At 49.5% G+C, this 14,242-nt stretch overlaps 1 protein-coding gene across 5 annotated transcripts in view; it reads right to left on the bottom strand.

Moving 5' to 3' along the window:
* RNF123 (ring finger protein 123) overlaps positions 1-14,242 on the bottom strand; it is a 3,033,138-nt gene that overhangs the window by 1,302,815 nt on the left and 1,716,081 nt on the right. The window lies entirely within an intron of this gene.

Genomic DNA, 14,242 nt, shown 5'->3' with positions numbered 1-14,242 from the left:
CAGCAGTCTGGCTTTCGTCTGGTAATGGAAAGCCTTTGGACAGTGGACGATGCTAAGAGAATTCTTGGGCACAAGATGTCTGTCACTCTTCTCCAGTACCCACAAGGATGCCACTACAGGACATCAGGCACACATGACAGGCTTCCAGGACACTTTGGTTGAAGAACAGCAGTTGCACGATGTCCCCTCATAGCTACAGGAAGAGATTGCCAGTCCAGGTCCTCTCTTGATCAGTCATTGAATCAGCACAGCAGCCTTTGGTTCTTGTGAAGAGTTGCAGCAGCAGAACTTCTTCCTCTAGCTGGGTACAGGCTACGCCTCAAGGGAAAACTCCAAATATCTGACACAGAGGTAAGTGAGGGTTCTTCTGAAATACACAACCCCCTCCCACAACCCCCCCCTCTCAGCACCCCCCTCCCAAATTAACTCAGGCTGAATCCAATCAGGCTCACAGGCATATCAGCCCATTCACCCAAAAAGTCGATGTGCATTGGGGGCAACTTGCAGCCTTTCAGAGCGCACACTGTCTTCACTCCAGTTTCCGACAGGGCTGGCTCAGGCAGACCAAAGGCGTTGTAACACACAGTCAAAACCAGACACCTGCAACACAGAAAGTGAGTTAACTCCTCTTTCCATTCAGTCAGGTCCCACCCCTAGAGTGTACCCAAAACAAGCAGTCTCTGGGAAAGGCAGCCCCAAAGCCATATATGGTCCTTCCAACCAAATCCAATCAGGGGAAAGGGGGACAGAGCCAAGGCTTCTCAGGACTTTGAGAGACAAGAGGGAAAGGCAGAAAGCCATGAGGCTTACAGTGGCCATCTTGCCTTTGTTCAGGAATCCATTGATTCTTACGGCAGGGCCTGGGTGTCCCAAAACAGGGGTGATCCAGAGCTCCTATGAAATGAGCTTGTAGCTGCCACCAGCCCATACACTGCTGTGTGTGTGAACACATAGGTGCCCAGAAACACACTGGGGGTAACAAGGCATACCCCTAACCCATAGGGGCATCACATAGGTTTTGTTCACCAACATAACATTTTTTTTTACTGCTGCACCGCCAGGGGTCCAAAACTGGACTCCTCTGCAGAAAAACAGAAAACACACACCAGGGAAGTAGTAAAATAGGGACAGGGAGGACAGGCCCTTAAAAGCATTTCCAGCATCACAAACGGCCTAGGCAATGTCTAGGCTGCAATGTTTGGCAAATGTGTGCAAAGACCACCACGTGGCCATGCAACAAATGTCTCTAGCTGGCACTACTCTCTGGAGGCCGAAGAAGCTGCAACCCCTCTGGGTGAATTGGCCCCAAGCCCTGCCGGCACCTTCTTACTTGCTTTGTGGTAGAACTCTTAGATGCACACAGCTTTCCAACAAGAGAAGAGTCTGTTTGGTAACAGCTCGCCCCAACCTGGATTGCGATAACATAATAATCATCCTTCTTGGAAGAGCCAGTTCTGGACAGGTAAAAACTCTGCGCCCCCTTGGGATCCAATCTGTGGAGCCTCTCCCTCATCCTAACATGGTAAAAACTTTGGTAAAAACGTAGGGTGAATTCTCAGGGGCAGCCTCTACTTGAAAAACGACAGGAAGGTGGGCTTGCGAGAGACCATCTGCAATTCACTGACCCTTCCGGCAGATGTAAATCACCACCAAAAAGCGGTCTTTAACTTAATAAGTCTGATGGAGAAAGAATGAAAAGGCTCAAACAAAGCGGTCATTATAAAAGTGAGAACCATGTTCAAATCCCAATCAGGTACCACAAAAGGCGACAGAGGGAAAGAATTAACCAGGCCCTTAAGGAACTGAGCCATCATTGGAACTGTAAAAGAATGATTCTTGCTCTGGCATCCTTTTAAACAAGCTATGGGCCACCAAATACCCCTTTGCCGTGCCCACTTGTAGGGCCGATTTGGCTAAGGCAAACAAAAACTCCATCACAGAGGAGTTGGGACACGACATCGGCCTTGCACCAGGCCAAGAACTTTCTCCATCTCAATACGTACAGGGACCTAGCGGTCGGTCTACATGCAGCCAACAACACCTCTAGTACCTCCTTATCGCGCTCCCAGTCCCCATACTTCAGCCTCTCATGAGAAAAGCATACAGGTTTAGGGGGTCCAGATGATGCCAATTGCCTCCCGACTGTGACAAGAGGTCCGGTCTCAAAGGAAGCCTGAGAAATTACTTTCCGATAATGTTCTTTCTATGGATTCTTCTCCGGCATATGCCCTATCGCATAGATAGCCCTTCCAGCATCAGCTGTTCGGAAAACATTTTGACAGGCGGGCTTAGTGCATCTCGACTAGCCAGTCGATCCATCTTGACTCGATACGCCAGTCGTCGTACATATACTGTGTCACTAGGCCCTGTACCCAGGTTCCCCCTCTCTATGCCCCACACATCCCCCCCTTCTCCAAGCTCAGCCACTGCAGATGATAAATGAGGATGAGGAACAGGACTGTAAGAAGGTGCAAGGAAACACACCTCTGAATGGCAAGAAGACAAACAATTAGAAATCATCTTCTTTTCCCAGAATAAGTAGTCAGTCCGCTCAGAATACAGGCACTTTCATAGCAGGGCTGGCTGAGAGGGTGATGAGGAATCTGCAGGAGAAGAATCCATAGAAAGATCATTACCGGTAAGTAATTTCTCCTTCAATGGATTGCTTTTCCCATCGCAGATTCCTCATCAGATAGACTTCGAAAGCAGTCCCTAGTCTGGCGGTGGGATGAAATACCAGAAAGTTCTGAAGCACTGCCCTTCCAAAGCGAGCAACAGCCCCACGTGACATCCAAACAATAATGCTTGGTAAAAGTGTGCAATAAAGGCCAAGTTGCAGCCTAGAAAATATCATTAACCGGCACCCCACTTTGTAGTGTCGAGGATGCCGCTACACCTCTTGTGGAGTGCACCCTGATGCCTGATGGCAGCTCCTTCCCAGCGTGCAAATAGCACTCCACTACACATAGCATTATCCATTGGGAAATGTTCTGTTTAGTAACAGCCAACCGTCTCTGCGACAGGGAAAAAGCTACCAACTGATCAGCCTTCCTGAAGTATTATGATCTTGCTACATAGAAACTAAGGGCCCTCTTAGGGTCCATGCTGTGGAACCTCTCCGCTTCCTTGGAAGGGGGAGTAGGGCAGAACACAGGTAAGGTTATGGCCTGGTCAGATGCGAAATTCCGATAAGACTCGAGGCAGAAACTCAGGCTGCACCTTCAAGGACACTTTCTCATTAAAGAAGCAGAGAAAGGGAAGTCTGCATGACAAGGCCTGTAGATCGCTGATCCTTTTGGATGCTGCGATTGCCAGCATGAAGGCAGTTTTCAGGCTTGAGCAATCTCAAAGAACAGGAGTGCATAGGCTCAAACGGAGAAGCCATAAGGAAAGATAATACCAAATTAAGGTCCCAATCCAGAACAACAAAAGGAATGGGGGTGCAGCAGCACCTCAAGCACCTCTTCCAAGAAGACCCAGCCATCATATGTCATCCTCTCATGAGCCATGCATGCGGGTTGAAGGACTGTGGGATCGGGTGGAGTACTGAGGCAACCAGAGAGATGGGCACATGGCCATGTCCAGAAGTTCCTGGTACCATGTCCTCCTCACCCAACCAGAGGCGATCAAAGTAGTCTGAAACCTACTCAACCTCCTGAGAACCCATGGGATGACAGTAATCGGGGGGGGGGGTTTTGGTGGGAGGCGTAGTGGAGGTCGAAGGCCCACTCCACCAGAAAAGCATCCCCCAGTGCGCCTCTCACCAGGAATTCCCTCAAACAGAACTGTTTGCATTTCCTGTTGGACCACGTTGCAAACAGATCTACTGATGGGGTACCACAATGAGTGAACATCTCCTTAGGAACTTCCTGACATGCCTCCCACTTGTGTGAGACCATACTCAGCCTGCTCAGAGCATCCGCCAATCCATTCTCCATCCCCACCAGATGTACTGCCGAAAACAGAGATCTGATTCTTCAGTAACCAGAACCACAGCTGCATCACTTCCTCGCACAGCTGCAGCGATCAGATACCTCCCTGCATGTTCAGGTAGTGCATGGCCACCTTGCTGTCTGTCATAATCAGGATGTGCTTCCCTATGAGGGAGGGCACAAAAGCTTTCAGTGTTCACCTAACAGCTTGCAGACCCAGCCTGTTGATGCCCCAATGAATCTTCAAAGTTGACCAAAAGGGGCTCACCTGCAGATCGTCGCAGTGAGCGCCCCAACCCTTTAATGACACATCTGTGATCGCCCTGCCCCAAGGCCACACAGGCCAGAAGGGTTCCCCCAGCATAATGTTGTCTCTCCTGGCCCACCAGGAAAGATAGTCGGCCACCGACCTCGGCACCCCGAGAATGTCCTTCAGGGAACCGAAGTACTGGGACAACTGACTCCTTAGTAGCCACTTCAGGAATTGAATTCTCAGCCTGGCCTCTAGCACCAGAAAGATGCAGGAGGAGGCCATGAGGCCCACAAGGCAGAGTAAGAAAACCGCTGGCAAACTGGAGTGGCTCTAGAACTGATCAACAATCTTCATTACACTGATGACTCTCTCCTCCGGAGGGAAAGCCTTCCCTTCCTGAGTGTCCGATGAATTGGAGCCTCTGCGCAGGTGTCGTGAGAGGCTTCTGAAGATTCAGGGAAAAGCCCAGCCTGTGCAGTGGAGAACAAGTGTCCTCGAGGTGAGACGAAACACGCTCCAAAGATCAGCCAATGGAAACACATGGACGCTGGATCTCCTCAGGTGCGCCGGTACTAGTGCCATCAGCTTGGAGAAAACACTGGAAGCAAATGTAAACCCAAAGTTGAGCACCTTGAACTGGTAAGGCTTGTCCCCATGAGGAATCTCAAGAACTTCCTGTGCCGGGTGTGGATAGTGTTAGGCAGAAACCTGTGCAGTTTCCTCTGGGACCACTGCAAAAGATTTAAGGCTACAGGTGGTTGGCACTAAACCCAATTGGCAGCAGTCTGTACCACCCAGATTTATTTGGTATCTGTGGCTGAGCAGTCGGACTTCTCTCAAGAAGAGTTAGGCAGTATACAGAGTATTCACAATAGGTCAGAAGAACACAGTAGAACAAGCAAACACTGACCAGAGCTTGGTGTAAAAGAGATATAATTATTTATTTAAAACCACATCTAGTAAAACACACTGGCACTAATATCAAGCAGTTCAAAAACACGGTCACTAAAAGATATACGCTCCCTTCAACGATTAGTTAGAGAAGTCTTAAGTAAAGCAACACTTATTTTCAGACAGCGGTGAGCGATTAACGAAGATGGCACTCAAATCAATCGGTTTACAAGGGAGAGAAAGGCAGAGCAAAGATAGAAACAGATCCCAACACTTTCAGAAGAACACAGTAGGAGGAGAAGGCAGGTTAAAACCGTAAAGTCAAAGTTAACAAGGCCAGACCCACTTTAAGAGGCTCCGGTCGAAATGCGTCCAAGGTCACACGGTTCAAAGTGCCCAAAAGTCTCGCAATAAGTTCAGAAAGAGTTGGACCAAAAAGAAAGGGACCAGTTAGATGGTCAAGGCGGCCAGCCCAGTCCAGAAGGTTAAGGGATTATTGTTACCTTGTAGCAATCTTTAGAAAGGAAGGCCTGGCGGACACGGTACCTTAAAATGGTGAGAACGCTCCAGCGGGGGCAGTTGTTCCTGGCAGCGGGTGCAAGTCGGTGCTTCGTCCGGAGGAAGAGAGGATCTCGTCGGGGAGGAAAGCAGGAGTCCGTTGCACTGCCAGGGAAGAAACCAGCCGTGGAGTATTAAAAGGAGCGGTCCTTTTATTCGCGGTACAGTGGTAAGTGGCTATCCAGTTGCCGGGGTGCTTGGCATGGGCAATTCGACCACAAGACGTCCTGGGATGCGAGAAAAGAAGGTAAACTGGTTGTGCCCACCAGTCAGGGGAAGAAGACTCTCCAGCAGGGAGATCTCCTCTGTTGTTGGGAAGTGGTGAGTCGGTGGTGTCGTCGTAGCAGGTCGGCTCAGCTTCTCCCTCGTCGGATTTTCAGGTCCTGTGGCGACTTCTGAAGTTCCAGTCCAAAAAGCCCTGCTTTTATGCAGCACATCCCCATTCACTCAGCCTAGCTGTCAATCAAACATGCTAAGTGGTGAGCCGGCCGGCTCACCACTTGGGCCAATCACACCAGAGTGCGACTTGAGTTACCAAGGGAACTCAGCCAGGGTGCCTAAACCCCCTCCAGCACCCCCTGTGGTACCCAGACAGAGTGGCACCACTTTTGGAGGCTTCTGTGGAGAAGCCCGCCAAAAAGTGGAACAAAGGGCTCGACCTTTGGTTTGGAGTTACAGAGGCGAACACAAACGCCATTTTAAAACGGAGTTCTGGTAGAAAATACCAACCGGTGAATTAATATTAAATAAATAAACCGGCGGTATGTTAGAGGCTATGTTAAAAAGTATTAGCCTCAAACAATGGGAAAATCCCATAGAGATATATTCGCGGTTGAATATAAAAAGTAGTATCCACTGCCACCAGCCAAAACTCGACGAGGGGGGACGGGACAGTGCCCCCTCGAATAACAGACCCAGGGGCAATCGAATTGCCCCTACACGTACGTCCACAATATGATGGTTTGTACTGGTTCTGTTAGTAATTTGGGACTAGTAAAGCCAATGGTCAATGAAGCCAGTCAGTCCCAGGGTATGGAGTCTATGGTGGGGGGTCACTATGACACGCCGGTGTTACTGCACGGAGGGTGCTGTGTAACACATATAGAAAAAACACATGAGACCCTATGGAGTTAAGGACCCCATAGCCCATAAAACACATTAACATTCAAAAGAACACCACAAATCATGTCCAAGAGTGGGAGAAAAAGAGTCTCACTCTTGGCAAGGAAAAAAAACAAACTCCAGAAATCCAGCAAAGCAGCTGGGGACTCAGTAGGTTAGGAAATTCAACCTAAACAGAGAATTCTCCCTAACAGATGTGCATAGCCTCATGGAAATACGCATCCTGAACATTCAACAACACCAACCAGTCTTCTGACTGTAGAGCCTGGAGAATCTCTAGCATAAACATGTTGAATTTGTCCTTCCTCAGATACTTGTTCAAGGCTCTCAGCTTGGGAGGCCTCATCCATTGCACACATCAATAGCAGGGCTCTCAGTTCTTCCTGGAGCTCCTGTTCCGGTTGCAGGTGGTCTGGCTGGCAGCCTCCGTAAGAAAGTCAAACAGTAACCCCATTGGAGGAGCTGCAATGGCCAAGGCGTCTGATATCTCTCTCCACTGTGGCATGTCCCCCAAGGTCTATCTGTATAACTGCATGGCCACAGCTACATTAGCATCCTAAATACTGTTTTATGTGCCACCATCTTAATCTTGCAATACTTGCAGGCCCCTATCTTAAGTTCTTCACCTCCTGTGCATTCCCTCCTGGGATTTCCGAAAAAATACACACACTATTCTTTGCTGCGCCAAGCTCCACAACACGGTCCACGAGACAGTCTCAAGTATACAAACAGGTGTATAGGCTCCAATCTATACACACTATTCTGACATTTGTGACCCTTAGTATCCTGTTGCTTGAACCCAAGTCACCACACGTCAACACGACTAGTGCCTACATTCCCACATTATTTCCTAGCAAAAGTTTTGACGGGCAGCGGGTGACTACCAACCCTCCCTTATGTGTATACTTACCAATACATATTTATAGCTAGAGGCGTTATATGACCCCCGTGGAGTTATTTGGCAATAAACATAGGTTGCCCTCAGCAACCAGATACTTTTTACTAGTCGCAGACTAACCGCAGGGAGACGCTGCTCCCCTATGCATGCGCCTTGTAAACACACAAAAAACAGCTCAGTCCCCTTGACCAAGCGGCCGTATTTCAACTAAGCAGATACCCATCTTTTATGTGCACTGAGTGAGCCTCTATCCCTCCCCAATGTATACACTTAAGGATACTTTCCAACATGAGCTGTCAAACGGCTCCCTTAAAGCTACTTATCATACAACGGGGGTTGCCGTTGGCAACAAGACGCCCTTCACGAGCTGCATACGCACCGCAAGGAGTCACTGCTCCCCCAAGCATGCGCCTCATAAATACAACACACAGCTCGGGCCTCCGGACCAAGCTGCCGCAGTTACATACAGCAGACACCAGCCGCCATTTACAGGCACCGTTGGAAGCCCTTTCAACAGCCCGCTCAGAAAGCTAAGTGGTCCCTATATTTCCAGACATCCAGCAGATTTCAATTATACGATGACACTTTGCACTCAATTATTTTGGCTTCCCATAATGCTGTATAGATTCTAAAACTCCTTTAATGCAAGCACCTGCTACATTGGATGCCTCAAGGCTACAAGAGAATCCGATTGCCCCTTTCTAATCGGATTTCCGAGCTACAGGTCATGGTTACGACCTACACTACAACAGACGCTGTGAATAGGGGCCACTGCTGCTCATAATTGTTTAGGATGTCCTCAGAACAAGGTAGGCTTTTCCTGGTATCCCTCCGCCAACATGTACTTTGTTCCTACAACTGGCCACTGTGGTTTTCTTAAAACTGACTAATTGAGCTATTATTACACTATGATTCTAACCATGCAGGACACGGCCACTGCTTGAAGACTCTAAATCAATAGAGGTTTCCAGTCCATGTCGAGAGCTTCTTTATGATCAGACGCTACACATAGGAAGATCAGGTAATAACACCTCCATGTCATCAAAGTACAGCCTCCTATTACAGCATACCATGAGAACCTAAGAATGCTGGCACATAGATATGCCAGCCAGGATACTAATACACATTTTCCCTTTCCAGCTCTCTACACCTTCCGTGCTAAGAGGACTGAGGAAGATGCATGCTATTGTCCACAAACCATTTACATCTTAGAGAGTTCCAAAGAGCGTTACAGTCAAGGATAGTGAGCTATTGCCATGCTTTTGGGATAGAGGCAACAACCCTCTTTCCCAAATCTACAGTTTTTAACCAATAGATGGTTTTTCATGTTTTATATTTTGGCACAGAGGTGCACTCTAGAAGAGCTTTTTGAGTCCTTTTATATGTTCCCCCCATAGGGAGACCCTGTCATGGCCCGTGAAGAAGGTTAACTGACCAACCAGCCAAAACGTCAGTAGATACTGCACACAGAGTGTCACAATACTCCCCACACAACAATTGTTGTTGATTTACATCTAGACATTGACCGATGGTTAGGTCACCCTTTCATCTGACATAGGTGAACATACTAAGTTCCAGAGAAATGAGTACAACACTCATAAATAAAAGCCTCAAATACATGTTTGTACGTTATATATGCCTTGTATTGTATGTATAGGTTTTGTTAAAGTACACAACTAGATTCGTGATTTGTGTTTGATATGTATATACTGGTTTTCGTCAAAGATACAGGTGGTTTATGAGATCGATATTCTTTCACTTGGTTTTCTGTAAATGTATGTAATTACAGTATTATATGCACTGTACAGTAAATAGAAAATTATCTGTACAAAAAAGTAAGAAAAAAAAGGTTTGTCCTCAAAAAAAGTAAAAAAGAAGCATTAGATTCAACCGGCCAAATAATAAAAGCTGGTGGAACTCAAATTCAGTACTGCACCCTTATTTAGGAGTACAATAGACGCAGAGTTATCCCTGCAAAATCAAAAACATGGCTAATTGAATATTATTTACTTAAATTTCAGTAAGTACATGAATGTATGTGGCAGGACACATAGCCCTTTGTTTCAACTCTAGCTAGCCCATAAGTCCTCCCACTTGTCGGGGCTGTCCCTCAAGTTACCCACCTCTAATCCTCCCACCAACCAGGGAAACGTGAGAGGAGAACTGAACGTGGTTTTGAAGCCAGAGCCGACCACGCTGCTGCTGCTGAAGGCTGATGGCCCATAGAGGCTTCTCTGCCTTACCGAATAGCGGGCAACGCCTCTTCCCTCGCTTAGGTTGGGTGGCTTAGTCTTCCTTCTGAATGAGGCAAACTGCTGATAGCCTCTACCCCAAGGCACAGCTGAATGAAGGCTTTGTTGGTTACTGAACAGCCAGGCCCAGCAACTTGGCAGCCACCTTGGACTTGCATTTCATCGGCCCTGGGGTCAAAAGATATTCGCCATCAAAGGCAATGTCCGAAAGCTTGTTCTGAACATAAGGGGTAAAACCTGAGCTGTGCAAGTAGGCTTGCCTGCGAATTACTGTTGCCATTCCCATCGCCCTACCAACACAGTTTGCTATCATCCACATGGCGGAGAAACCCTTCGCGCATTTCCCCCTGCGGGACGTGTTCTGCCACTTCTAGAATTGTTCTCCAGAGGGCATGTGTGTATTTGGCAAATGCACCGAAAGCGTTGGTGGCCTTGAGAGCCATACTGGCAGCTGACTAAAATTTTAGCTAGGGCGTCGTCTGTTCTAGACTCTATGTCGACTGGCAAATAAGAGGTGTATGTAGGAGGCCTAGTGGAGACTGTAACCGCCTGGACTACCAATCATTCTGGTGTTGGATGGGTGGATAGGTAGGAGGGGCACTCTTGCCGGTTTGTATTTCTTTGCAAACTCGGAATCCACCGGGGGAAAAGCCTTTGCCACAATGAGGCGATGGGATCAGAAATTGCCAGGTTGAATGGCATAGCCCCTTTTGTCGGTGGGCCAACATCAACGATGTCAGTGGAGCACAAAGGCTCAGGGAGTCTACCACCCTCTCTACAGGTTGCCTGTAATTGGCATTAGCAAGGCCATAGGGGTGGGCCTGTGTGTCTCGAGCTCTGGTGAGGTGTCTAAACCGCTGGCGTTTTTCAACTCTCCTGCAAAATCAGGAAATCCGCCTGATCAGCGAAAAGGTCTGTGCTGCTGAAGAACCTAGAATCAGCTTGAAATTGTCCCCATCATCTCCAAAAATTCAGTGTATTGTGTCTTAGAATGATGTTCTTGACTTAGGAACAAAGAACTTTCCCATAGTCAGCACCAATATAGACCTCAATGGTTTGGTAGACATTGTCGATGTTTTGACGATCGGTGTCGGCCCAGAGGGCCTCGAACCTCCACTTGCCTGCAGTGACCGCCTTCATCATTTCTTCAAAGGTTTCCCACTCGGCTCTGGTAGTACCGTTGCTGGAGCAGGACTTGCCCGTTTCCTCGTACAAATCTGCATCATGCCGACGACTATCTCGACATTTCTTCTTGTGGGAAAGGAACAATGAGGAATAACTCCTGGAGTGCAGACCCTTTTCGGCCTTTTTATGGTGCCTGTCTTTTTCCAGGGTGGGGTCTTCACTCTCGTGACCGGACGACCTTGTGGTGTATCAGGCCAACGACTTCGAACATCCCACCTTCAATTTAGTGTTCCGCTCCCTCAAAGATTTAGGTTTCATGGTTTACATGACCAAAGTTCACATTTGAGAAGTCTTCCGAAAGCTCTTGTGTGTGTAACGTAGAACTTCAGGGAACGACAATGTCCAGTGAGTGCAAGGCCCTTTCAGCCAGTGGCGAATGCTTTGGGGGAAAAAAAAAACAGGTAACACCAAAGGCACGTTGAGGTGGAATTCCGACAGAACCTCTGGCATAAAAGAGGGGTGCATCTGCAGCACCAGCCTCGAGTCACATATGGCTGTTTGCAGGATAGGGCCTGGATGTCACCTCCCCTCCTTGCAGAGGTGACGGCCACAAGGAAAGCCTTTTTCAACAAGAGGAACTTGACAGGGCCAACATGCATCGGCTCGAAGGAGGCCCCCCATGAGCCTTGTCAGAACCACGTTGAGTTCCTGTCCTTTGAGGAACTCCTTGATGAGTCAGTGAGACCACAGTGAAGATCTTTCTGGAGACCTGGTGTAGCAGGAGATGCTGTCAGATGCACCTTGATGGAAGCCTGTGCCAGGCCAGCCTTGGCCAAGGTGAGCAAGTATGGACAAATTTGCAGGGCCATGACACTCAGCGGGGTAATCTTTTGTGACCGGCATCCGGTAGCAAAACGTTTCCACTTGTGACCGAAGCACTTCAAAGTCTAGGACTCCCTGGCCTTGGCCTTGGCAGGGATCTCTCTGCAGTCCGCAGGCAACTCGTATGCACCAAACTCTAGGGCTGCAGGAGCCAAGCCCTCAGGTTCAGCAATCCTGGGTTGTGATGCAGGATTGCGCCTCCTTCTCTGGTGAGGAGAACCGGAACTACCGGCAGCTTGCCCGGGGGTGATGCTGACAGACTGAGAACATCCGGGTAGCAAATCAGCCGCAGCCACGCTGGGGTGATGATCATCATCCTGCATTGGTACTGTGAGTGTGTTGATAACTCGTAGCAGGAGAGACATTGGAGGAAACATGTTCAGGAACCGGCCTTCCCACTGGAAGGAGAATGCGTCCCCCATGCTCCTGGGTTGGAGGAATCCGATAGAAAACTTCTGGCATTTGGAGTTCGCCGCTGTCGTAAACAGATAGATTTGGGGCCTGCCCCACTTGAAGAAGATGCAGTCCACCTGGTCCTGCCGAAGTTCCCACTGGTGGCAGGGGAGCGCAACTCCCTGCTGAGGGAGTCTGTGATGGTGTTCTCGACTCTCGATAGATGAAGAGGAATATCTCTTGTCCGACGGCCCAGCGCCACAAGTCCTGCGCTTTGGAGAGCGCTGATGATCGAGTGTCCCCCTGTTTCCTGGTATAGAACATTGTGGTGGTGTTGTCCGTGATGATCCTCACCACCTTGCCCTTCAGAGACAGAAAGAATGACTTGAGGGCCCAGAACACTGCCCATAGCTCCAGGATGTTGGCATGGAGGTCCTTCTCTTCCGGCAGCCACAGGCCTCTGGCGTGTAGACGTCCGGTGTGGGCTCGCCAGCCTTCCAGCGAAGCGTTTTTGGTGAACGTCTCTTGGTATGGAGGGTTTTGGAACCCTGTGCCTCGAGAGATGTTGGAGCGGATGCCACACCACCTTATCGCCCGACGCAACTCGTCCAGCGTGATCTTGTCTGCGAAGTTTCCGGACACCTGTATCCAGCGAGCGTCTAGGAACTCCTGAAGAGGTTGCATCTGCCACCTGCACAGCCGGATGAAGTAGTTGCAGGACATCATGCCGAGCAACGACTTGATGGCTTGCACCACAGCCGTCTTCATCGACAACAGTCGCTGCACCTTCCCTTGAATGGATTCTACCCTCTCCTCCAAGGGCGACGCCAGGCAGGACACCATATTGAGTCTATCCCCTAGGTATAGCATGTTCTGCGATGGTGTGAAGCTGGTCTTCGAATAGTTGATGGAGAATCACAAATCCGTCAACCGCTGGACGGTCGACTCCGTGTGTCCAAAGGCCAACTCCCGCGAGCGGGTCCGGTTGAGCCAGTTGTCGAGATATGGGTATACGTGTTTACCCCTGGAGATGTAGATGGGCCGCCACCGAGGCCAGGCATGTTGTGAACACTCTGGGGGCAGACTTCAATCTGAAAGGTTGGGCCTTGAACTGGTAGTGCTGGCACTGCACTATGAAACGCAGAAACCTTCGATGCATCCTGTGAATGGGGAACCTGGAAATGGGCGTCCTCCAGGTCCAGCGACGTCAAGAAGTCCCCTTCCTCCAGTTGACTATCCTGAAGCTTTGGGACTTTAAGTACTGTTAAAGTCTTGCTGAGATGTCGTAGGTCTAGGATGGGCCTCCAGCTCCAGGTCTTCTTTCTGACCAGAAAGTATCTACAATAGACTCCAGAGACCCGGAGTCGTTGGGGAACCAGCTCTATCGCCCCTTTCTGCAGCATGGCCTGTGTCTCTTCCAGGAGCTGAGGGATGTGCTGCTCCTGACGGGACACTGGAGGGATCCACAGACACCTGTGCTGAAACTCCAGGGGTGTCCCTGGGCGAGAGCGTCCAGCACCCATCTGTCGGTGGAGATGATCTTCCACTTGCTGACAAATCTAGTCAGCCAGCCGCACACCAGGTGTATGTGTGGGGGGCCTGACGTCCCAGCCGGTTCAGGCCTGTTATGGGGCCAGTGTACTGCAGTGCAGGCGACGACGGCGCTGTCCTTCGCTACCGTAGGCCTGGGAATGGCCTCTGTAGGATTCCTGAGTCGTGGATCTGGAAGGCTGACGGTGTGAAGAGGAGAAATCTTTGGAAGACCCGCTCGACTTGACCCTGGAGGAGTGAAAAGAAGAGCACTGCTGTTGGAGAGTGCCCAAGGAACGGGCCGTCTCCGTGTCCACCTTGATGGCCTGGAGGGATTTGTCGACAACCTTACTGCAGGAAATTCATGGCCTCAATCCTTCCTTGTCGACGAAGGCAGACACCGTTC

The sequence above is a fragment of the Ambystoma mexicanum genome, chromosome 2p (assembly GCF_040938575.1).
Source record: "Ambystoma mexicanum isolate Mex_15411 chromosome 2p, UKY_AmexF1_1, whole genome shotgun sequence".
Lineage (NCBI taxonomy): Eukaryota > Metazoa > Chordata > Amphibia > Caudata > Ambystomatidae > Ambystoma > Ambystoma mexicanum.
Note: the sequence above shows the minus strand (reverse complement) of the source record. Positions and strands in the feature narration are given on the sequence as shown.